This window comes from Lonchura striata, chromosome 29, assembly GCF_050655825.1.
Source record: "Lonchura striata isolate lonStrDom1 chromosome 29, ASM5065582v1, whole genome shotgun sequence".
Taxonomy (NCBI): Eukaryota; Metazoa; Chordata; class Aves; order Passeriformes; family Estrildidae; genus Lonchura; species Lonchura striata.
Window position 1 is genome coordinate 7,329,775 of NC_140731.1, and position 8,444 is coordinate 7,338,218.

An 8,444-nucleotide genomic window follows, 5' to 3' on the forward strand; every position below is an offset into this window, starting at 1 on the left:
TGGCAAAAGATCAATAAGTAACTTTATTACTGAGCCACAAAAGGACAAAAAGATAAGACTGCTGCAAAACTTTTGCTTTTAACAAGGACAATATTATAGCCAGCTCTACAGCACGGCACGTCCAGCCGGACAGCTGGGGTTTCTATGGGAGCACAAAGGGGAAAGATCGCCCAGCCAGCAGCTCGGGGCAGTTTTCCTCACCACAGATCCAGGGAAAGCAGGACTGCCTTCCATGGACAATCAGGGGATGGTCTGTCATCATGCCCTGTGTGTCCGGGTTCCCACTGTTCCTCAGTTTCCCTCGAACCTCAATCCCTGAGCTCCTCCAATGCAAGTCCCCCAGACAGAGAGATAAGCCAAGCACAGCCGCAGCCCCCGGTGGGGGAAGGGACCAGCACTGCTCGAGTCCAAACCCGCGGCGGGAGGGGCAGCGGCGGTGGCGGCGGCTCCGGTGGGGGAGGGTGCAGAGGGAGTGCAGAGCAGAGAGGGAAGAGGAGGGGAGAGGACAAATCTCTCGTGGCTGCTCGGGCTGGGAGTTCAAAACAGCCCGCGGTGCAGGCGAGAGGGGGGGCAGCGGGAACAGCGCAGACACGGGGCAGCGGGGGCGCGGGTGCAGCGGCCAGGCGTCCCGAGCGTCCCGTGGCGCGTTCAGTGTCGAGAATCCGTGAAGCCGCAAGAGCGGCCACCCAAGAGGCGGCGGGCAGCTCCCGGACCGCAGCAGCCAGACCCGCTGAGGAAATAGCAGAGGGACAGCGAGAGGCGTCCCTTGCTGCAGCTCAGGCGGCGGGCACGCGCGTGAAGGTCGAGCAAAGCCCGAGAGCCACGGGTGCAAAGAATTTCTCGCATCTGGAACGCGTGGGGCGGGCGCAGGCGGGGCGGGGCCGGTGCGCGCGGGCTGTGGGTGCTGGGACAGTCAGGAGAGGGGCAAAGCGAAATGGGAAACATCGGGACCGGAATGGGAACAGAGAGTGTGATTGTGTCAGCCTGGGGAGGGATGGCAGTGGCTCTGAACCGGGCGCTGCGAGCTGGAGTTAGGCGAAAGCACGGCCGGGACCAGAGCAGGAGCGTCCTCACCCCCGGGGTGACACAGGCAGGGACGGGGCGTGGCCAGGATGACTCAGGGCATGGTCCGTTGCGGTTCCCATGGCAACAGCCAGCACAAACCCACAGCCACCCCTGTGAGTTTCAGACGGCCAGAACAGAATAGTTATTGCATCAAAAATGAGTTACACATAGATCGGTTGTTAGAAGAAATGTTAGACTGAAAGTTTATCAGGAATTAGTACGGGGTTTGCGAATGTAAATTAATTGTCGGAAGTACATATTGGAGAGCGAAGTGCGCCGAACGGTAGAGCGGGGTCTTTCGCATCTCGAGCGCGGCACAGGCACAGACAGCGTCAGCGGCGGCGGCGGCCGCCAGCCAGCCAAGTGCCCACAGACTGCGCGGTGACCGCGGGGGGGGAATCCCGAGCGCGGGACGCGGCGCGGGGCGCGGCGGTGGCGGGGAGCGGCGGTCGCGCGCTGATGACGTCATCAGAGCGCCGAACCACGCTGAGCAGGGACAGACACCGGGGCCGGACGGGACGACCCGGGCGGGACCGGAATGGTGCCAGGTTCAGTCGGGCGTGAGAGGGGACATTCCCGAGCTCACGGCCGTGGCCGGGGCCGGCGCGGCGGGGTGCAGTCGGGGCTGGTGTTCCTTCTCTCGTTCCCATGGCGACACAGACAGAGACGGGTGAATCCAGAATACACACTGCGTTTGCAGAAGTTAAAGCGAACGCAGAAGTGTCAGAGAGGGACAGATTGCAGGCACGGGTCCAGCGCAGCCGACGCTGGGCGTGAGCGGGGACTGGGCAGAGCCAAGGCAGGGATCTCCTTGGTCGCTGCCTCTCCACAGCAGAGCTGCGGTGTGACATGCTGAAGCTTTTTCCACTGCAGTGCACATCAAAACATTAACAACAAATACACGGCACAGCCCAGAAACCACAGCAGCCAAAGTAAATAACTTTTTGCAATCACATCTATTACACCAAATGTCCCACAGCAATGATGAGATGAAATTCCAACATTCACCCAAAAAATAAGATACAGCTAAGTCGCCACTTGAAATCAAGGGTCTCCTTCTTCAAACTTCTCCAATGTTTCTAAATGCTAACCCCAGATTTTTTAGTTAGGTGACAGAATTGATCAGCACATGCACCCATCCGGTGTGGTGAAATGATATTGTTTATAGAACATAATGTGAAAAAGAGATAGTATAATGAGAATTGAGATAGAGAATTGAATAGCATGAAACTTTAGTAATTTATTATGTTAAGGTTTAAGTTAAGTTGTATTTTAGCATTTTATTAATAATAGAATTGAATTTTATATATAGTTTAATTTAAGTTTAAGTATTGTTTAATTAGAGTATATCACTTTAAGTTTATCTTAGTTTGGGACCTGAAAAAGTTAAGTTTATAAGCATTTAATTGATAATGAATTTATATATTGTTAATTTGATATATATATATATATAGGTTTCATAAAGTTAATATAATTTAGGGATTTTTTACCAATATTTTATATGTTAAGTTTAAGTAGTGTTTAATTCAAAAAATTATTTTAAGTTTTTCAAAGGTTAAGTTTGTTTAATTAACAAAGTTTAGTTGTTTTTCTTTAAGAATAATAAGGTTTTGATTGAAAGAGTTTATGAGATGATAATGAATATTAAGTTAAAGGGAAGAAACAGTCTATCAGATTTTTGGTTTTATTTTAGTCTTTTCTGTTTTATTGTAAGTTTATCAGTGTATAAGAGTCTTGGAGAAATTTATTCTGAGTTTTTCTGAGATCGATTTCATTGTTTAATGATCACTTGCTTATTTTGTTATTTCTTTGTGTAATGATACAAAGAGTGTTTGTTTCCAAATTCTTTCTTTTGCGTTTAACTATTTAAGTGTTTTATAAATGTTATTGTTAAGAAATTTTATCATGTTATCAGGTGAAGCTCTGTGCTTTGTTCTTTCATAGCGAATTTTCGTATGTTTTATTGTTGTTTTTGTAATCTCATCCAGGTTACATGTCATTCTGAAGTTTTATTTTGGATTTTAACTATGTTGTGCATTTTTCTAGGTGAACTCTCTGGTTTGTTTTTATATTTCTTGTGAGTGGAATCATTGCATTTCTATTTTTTAACATTCTTGAATGTTTTTCAGAAAGTCTCAGAGACAAATGCCTGAAGCATTCTGACAATGTTTTGTTAATGTTTATTTTATGGTTTCTTTCAATTGAAAAAACATCTGTTTCCTTCAAAGGAGTTTCAAGAAGAATGAATCCTCGTGTCATTTGATCAATTTATCAGTTTGAACTTTGAGTGTTTATTTCATATGAAAATGTTATAATAAGTTGTTATGTTTTAGGTATCATATATGTAATGTTAGTATAAGCTTTGTTTAAGATAGTATGATAAAGAGCATCACTCCAATTTAAAGTTTGGGTTTTGGCCAGGCCCTGATTTTAACTTGGACGGATGAGTTTGCCAGCAAAATTCAGAGGTTTTTGCACAAAAATGAATGTTGTATAGATCATTTTGATCCATCAATTCGATCCTACAAATTTGACAGCTGACACAGCTTTGTGGTGAGACTTGTCAGCCCTGCCCGGGAAGGGAATGTCAATTTTCACTGGAAACAAGTGTTTCAGCTGTTTGCAGACTCTGAACCACTGGCACAATGTTTCTGATAATTATGCTTTGTTCAATTTTATATATGTTATTTAGAATCTTTCTTTTGAACTCTTTTGAATTGTTATTGATTTTGATAAGTTTTCTGCATTTTATTATTAAGATATTTTGTCTTGTTCTATATTATGTTTTATATTTTAACCTTCTTGTTTCAAAAGAGAAGAAGAGAAAGAGAGAAAAAAGAAAAAAGGTGTAAAGAGAGAAAAGAAGAGAAGTGAAGAAGTGCCTGAAATAAGGCTGGAATAAGTAATGAAAATTTTGTATATTTTAATCTTTTGAGATTGTTCTTTTGTAGATTTGATTTCACTGATTGTCGAGGAAAATATGAGGAGAGTGCCAGACACTGGATGGATCAAATTGAAAAAAAAAAAAATCAGTCAAGTTAATAACTTTGAGCAAGGATCGTGGTAATGTTTTCATAAAGTTTAAAATAGATCTTTGTTTTTATCTTACAGGCCCTCAAAAAGTGTTATTATAGAGATAATGGCTCAGATCATTGTTAAGGCAAACACTGGATTGCTGATAATGTCAGGCAGAGATTTCCTAATCATTCATTTACATTTAAAGAAAGAAAAAATATTTTGAGTGGACAATCCAAAGTCACAAGATTTCTCAATCACGTTGTTAGAATACCCAGAAATTTGCACAGTTCATTTTTTAGCTCACAATACGTTAAATGCAAAAATAAGTTTTAGAGAAAAATCAAAAATAAGTTAAGAATTAATAGAAAAGATGACAGTGTTTACTGATAGTTCAAGGAAAACTCACAAATCACATGGAAAATTCCAAAAATAGAGAAATGGGAATCAGATGTAAAAAATGGTAAAAGACTCACCACAAATTGTAAAATTAGTAGTAATAGTCAAGGTTTTTCAGTTATTTCAGAAGCCATTAATCTGACCACAGATTCAGTGTATATTGCAAATGTGGCCAAACAATTAGAGGAATCACTTTTAAAACATACGGACAATGAAGTTTTATATTCGTATCTATTATGTATGAAAATAATCCTGATAGACAGAGAACATAAATATTTTGTTATGCACATCAGAATGCATTCTTCATTTCTGAGGTTTTTAGTAAAAGTAAATGTTCATGTAGACAGATTCACAGTGTCCATCTCACAAACACTGCCAGACATTTTTGAGCAAGAAAAATTGAGCCATGCATTTTTTCAGAAAAGTATACAAACATTGATGGAATCCTTTCGCTTTCTAAAGGTCAGGCAAAGGAAATCATCAATGCTTGTCAGAGTGTCAGTTTGTACAGCGTCCTGTATTTACAGGAGTGACCAATTTGAGAGGTTTGAAAAAAGTCTTCAGCTGTGGCAAACTGATGTCACAAAATATGCATTTTTTGAGAAGCTTGAAAACATTTGTGTTTCAGTTGATATGTTTTCACATTTATGTTTCAGTTCACACATTTTCAGGAGCAATTTTTGGATCATGACATACAGGAGAAACCACAGAATATATCATACCTTGAAATCCATTTGGATAAACAGAAAAGGAGGAGACAGGAGCAACATCTCACATGCAGTTGAACAAAGTTTTGTATGTGAATTGTCAGACATTTTACAAACAGTGCACGAGCAGTGCTAAGGGAAAATTCTTCAGTTTTGTCAAAAACCCAGAGTCAGGACAAATTGAAAGTTCATTTACATTAATAACTTGGGGCAAGGGTTTTGTTTGTGTTTCTATAGAACGAGGATCGAAGTGGGTGTCGGCAAGGCACGTGAAACCTCATCGGGTGCAGATGCCAGTGAACATGGACCAGAGAAGCAGAGAAGCAAGCACGCAGACAAAGATGGACAGCAACGCTGCAGACGTCTCGTCGGACAGCGATTGGCAACTCAGAGACTTGGGGTTTTCTGGGGAATCAAATGTTGTTTGGATGTTGCTGCATTGCGGGGTTTCTCACAAAGGTTGGGGACATGGACATGGGGTTCAGACAGATAGTGTTCATGTACTTCATTCCTTTGCTTGTTGCCTTGGGCAATGGGACAGGCTTTCTCATGAGACAACCAAGGGAAAAGGTGTGGGAGACTTTGGCAAAGGCAGCGGGTCTGGACAGCATTTGCCTGACCCATTCAAAACTGGGGAAACAATTTTTGACATGCTTGGTAGGTGTGCCAGTGAAGGAATGTCCAATTCCAGGGAACACCCCTCCAAAAAGGTTCTGAAGTCCTTTTCGAATCCTATGGAGGGATGGCGTGTCTGGACACTGTTCCTTCCTGTGGCTCACTTTGAACCTCCAGAGTTGGCAAATTTTTGGATCGACAAAAATGGGATTTGGTACCGAATTCAATCCATTGAGAGTGGCAAAGATAGATAATCAGATAGTAGATATCATTCCAAATCAGTTCTTTCATAGAAATGCCTGGTGCAATCACACCAAAGTGATGAGCAAACTATCCCTTCAACACCCAGCCACTTTACCGAAGGGAGTGTTTTTTCATTTGCAGGGACAGAATTTGGCCTGCTATCCCTGCAAAAGTCAAAAGCAGTCCATGCAGCATTGAGGAGTTCTCATTGATAACACCTGATTTGAAAACTTTAAAGGAGCAGACACACAGGAAAGAGAAAAGGTCCTTTGAACAATATAGCCAAATTGTGATAATGATGTCTGTATTTGGGACAAGGCTCGGAGAATTGCAGTTGCAATTTTCTCACCCCAAAAACAGCGTTGGGGGTGACCTTGACACAATTGGACCACATAGCATGCTAGATTGAGTAAACATAATCGTGCCATTTCATCTGCACTGAGTGACATGTTAACAAATATCAGCAGTGCAAGACAAGCGGTGCTTCAGAACAAGGCAGCAGTTGGTTATTTGCTGCTGTCACATGGGCACGGATGTGAAAAATTTGAGGGGACATGCTGCATGAACTTGCTTGATCATTCAAAATCTATTCATGAAAATATGAAACATGCAAAGTAGTATCAGCAAATTGAGAAAAGAGAAACTTACAAGATTCTGGTGAAATGATTTCATTGGCTTTTTTAATCTTTCACCATTGTGGAAAAACTTTTTAAAATAGTGTTATATATTCTTATAGGGTTTGTAGTTCTACTTGTTCTGCCATGCATTTTCATGTGCATTCGAAGAGCCTTGAACAACATGGCAAAGCAGGTGTTTCTGGTTCAAACAGGGAGGGGAGATGTGGGAACTCAAAATGTCTCTTAGACATTTTTAGAGGTTCCAGGCCTTGGTCAGAAGCATTCTAGACCCTGGCAGACAGCTGAAAAACAACTGTGATTTTGAGTTTGAGCCATGGAATGAATTACCAACTTTGGAGGTGGAACAAGCAATCACAAAAGGTTAGATAGTATAGTATAAGTAGTTACGAAGTAGAGGGGAAATTTTTTTAGTATTGTACAGGGGGGTTTTCACTTTGTACATGAGGGTCAGAAGTTCTAAGATGGAGGAAAGTGGGCTGAACCCATCCTTCTTCCTTCTTCTTCCTTGCCTCCATGTTCTTGGTGATGTTGGCACTCACAGATTGGTTTAGAGTAGAAAAACACTTGGCAACGTAGGTAGTAGGTATTGGGGAATAATTGTAAACATGTTATACGTAATATATCTTATAAAAGATAGCAGCAACCCTGGGCAGGGAGAGAGACGAAGAAGACAGCAGATAGAGAGGATGTCAGGGTGTGTGTGTGCCTCTACCCAGGCCACTGATCAAATAGCTGCAGTCCAAGAACATAATCTGTTAGATAACTAGCAATAAACTGCCTTGAGACCGAACAGCTAAGCCTGCGGAGTTTTTCTTTGGAAGCACGGGTTGGAGGAGGAATTTCACCACCACATGTGGCCCCAAAACAAGGCTGGGGTTCCCACATAAATGTACTAGTCTATACATTTTTTTCCTATAGTGATTGCTTAAACTGCTTAAAGGTGAATGAGTTCTGGTCAAGTTTCAGTGGGTTGTTATCATCTGGTTATTAAAATTATTAGGGAGATGCCTCTGAATTGCCAAAGTCAATAGTCTGGATTTTATTTAACAGTAAATGTGAGGAATAGAGAGAAAAAGAAAGAAAAAGTGGCAGGGAAGGTGGGGTTCGGAAGAGGGAGGAGAAAGAGAGGACAGAGACAGATTAAGTAAAAATTATCACCATTCCATGGATCCCATGAGCATACCATAAAATCCTCTTCTGGTCTTCTCTGTGGTGAGGTCTCTCTCGCAAAACATAAGACTCCAGTGGATTAATGCAGATTTGGGCAAGGTGGGACCTCCCTGGGGTGGGGCAAGTCTGACTCCATCTATTGCTACTTTCAAATAATATCAAATCTTTAGCACCAGTATATCCTTTGAGTCTGCCATGAATTGGGTTCTGGATTTTCAGATCTGTTGTGTTACCTGGCATGGCCTGCAGTCATCTGGTGCAAGGCCTCAGGGATGGGTCTGGGGGCACTTTGGAGGTCTTTGATGAGAGGTTTGTGTGCAAAGCTGGCCTCAGCAGATGAGTCTGTGGCTATGAATTCCCTGCCCTGAACCCAGACAGAGCTGATTTTCAGGACAGCTGCTGGGTTTGGCTTTGTTGTGGATAGGTTTTCTCCTCAGCTTTGTTTACTTCTCCCCAGACCTGAGATAACTGGGCAATAGTGTCACCTTTGTCTTGTTTCAAGTTCCCTTAGGCAGCTTAACTCACAGTCCAAAGTTCCAGCCAGGAGGTGTTTTCAGGGAAGGGTTGGCTTGGGTGGTCGCAGCTTCTTTAT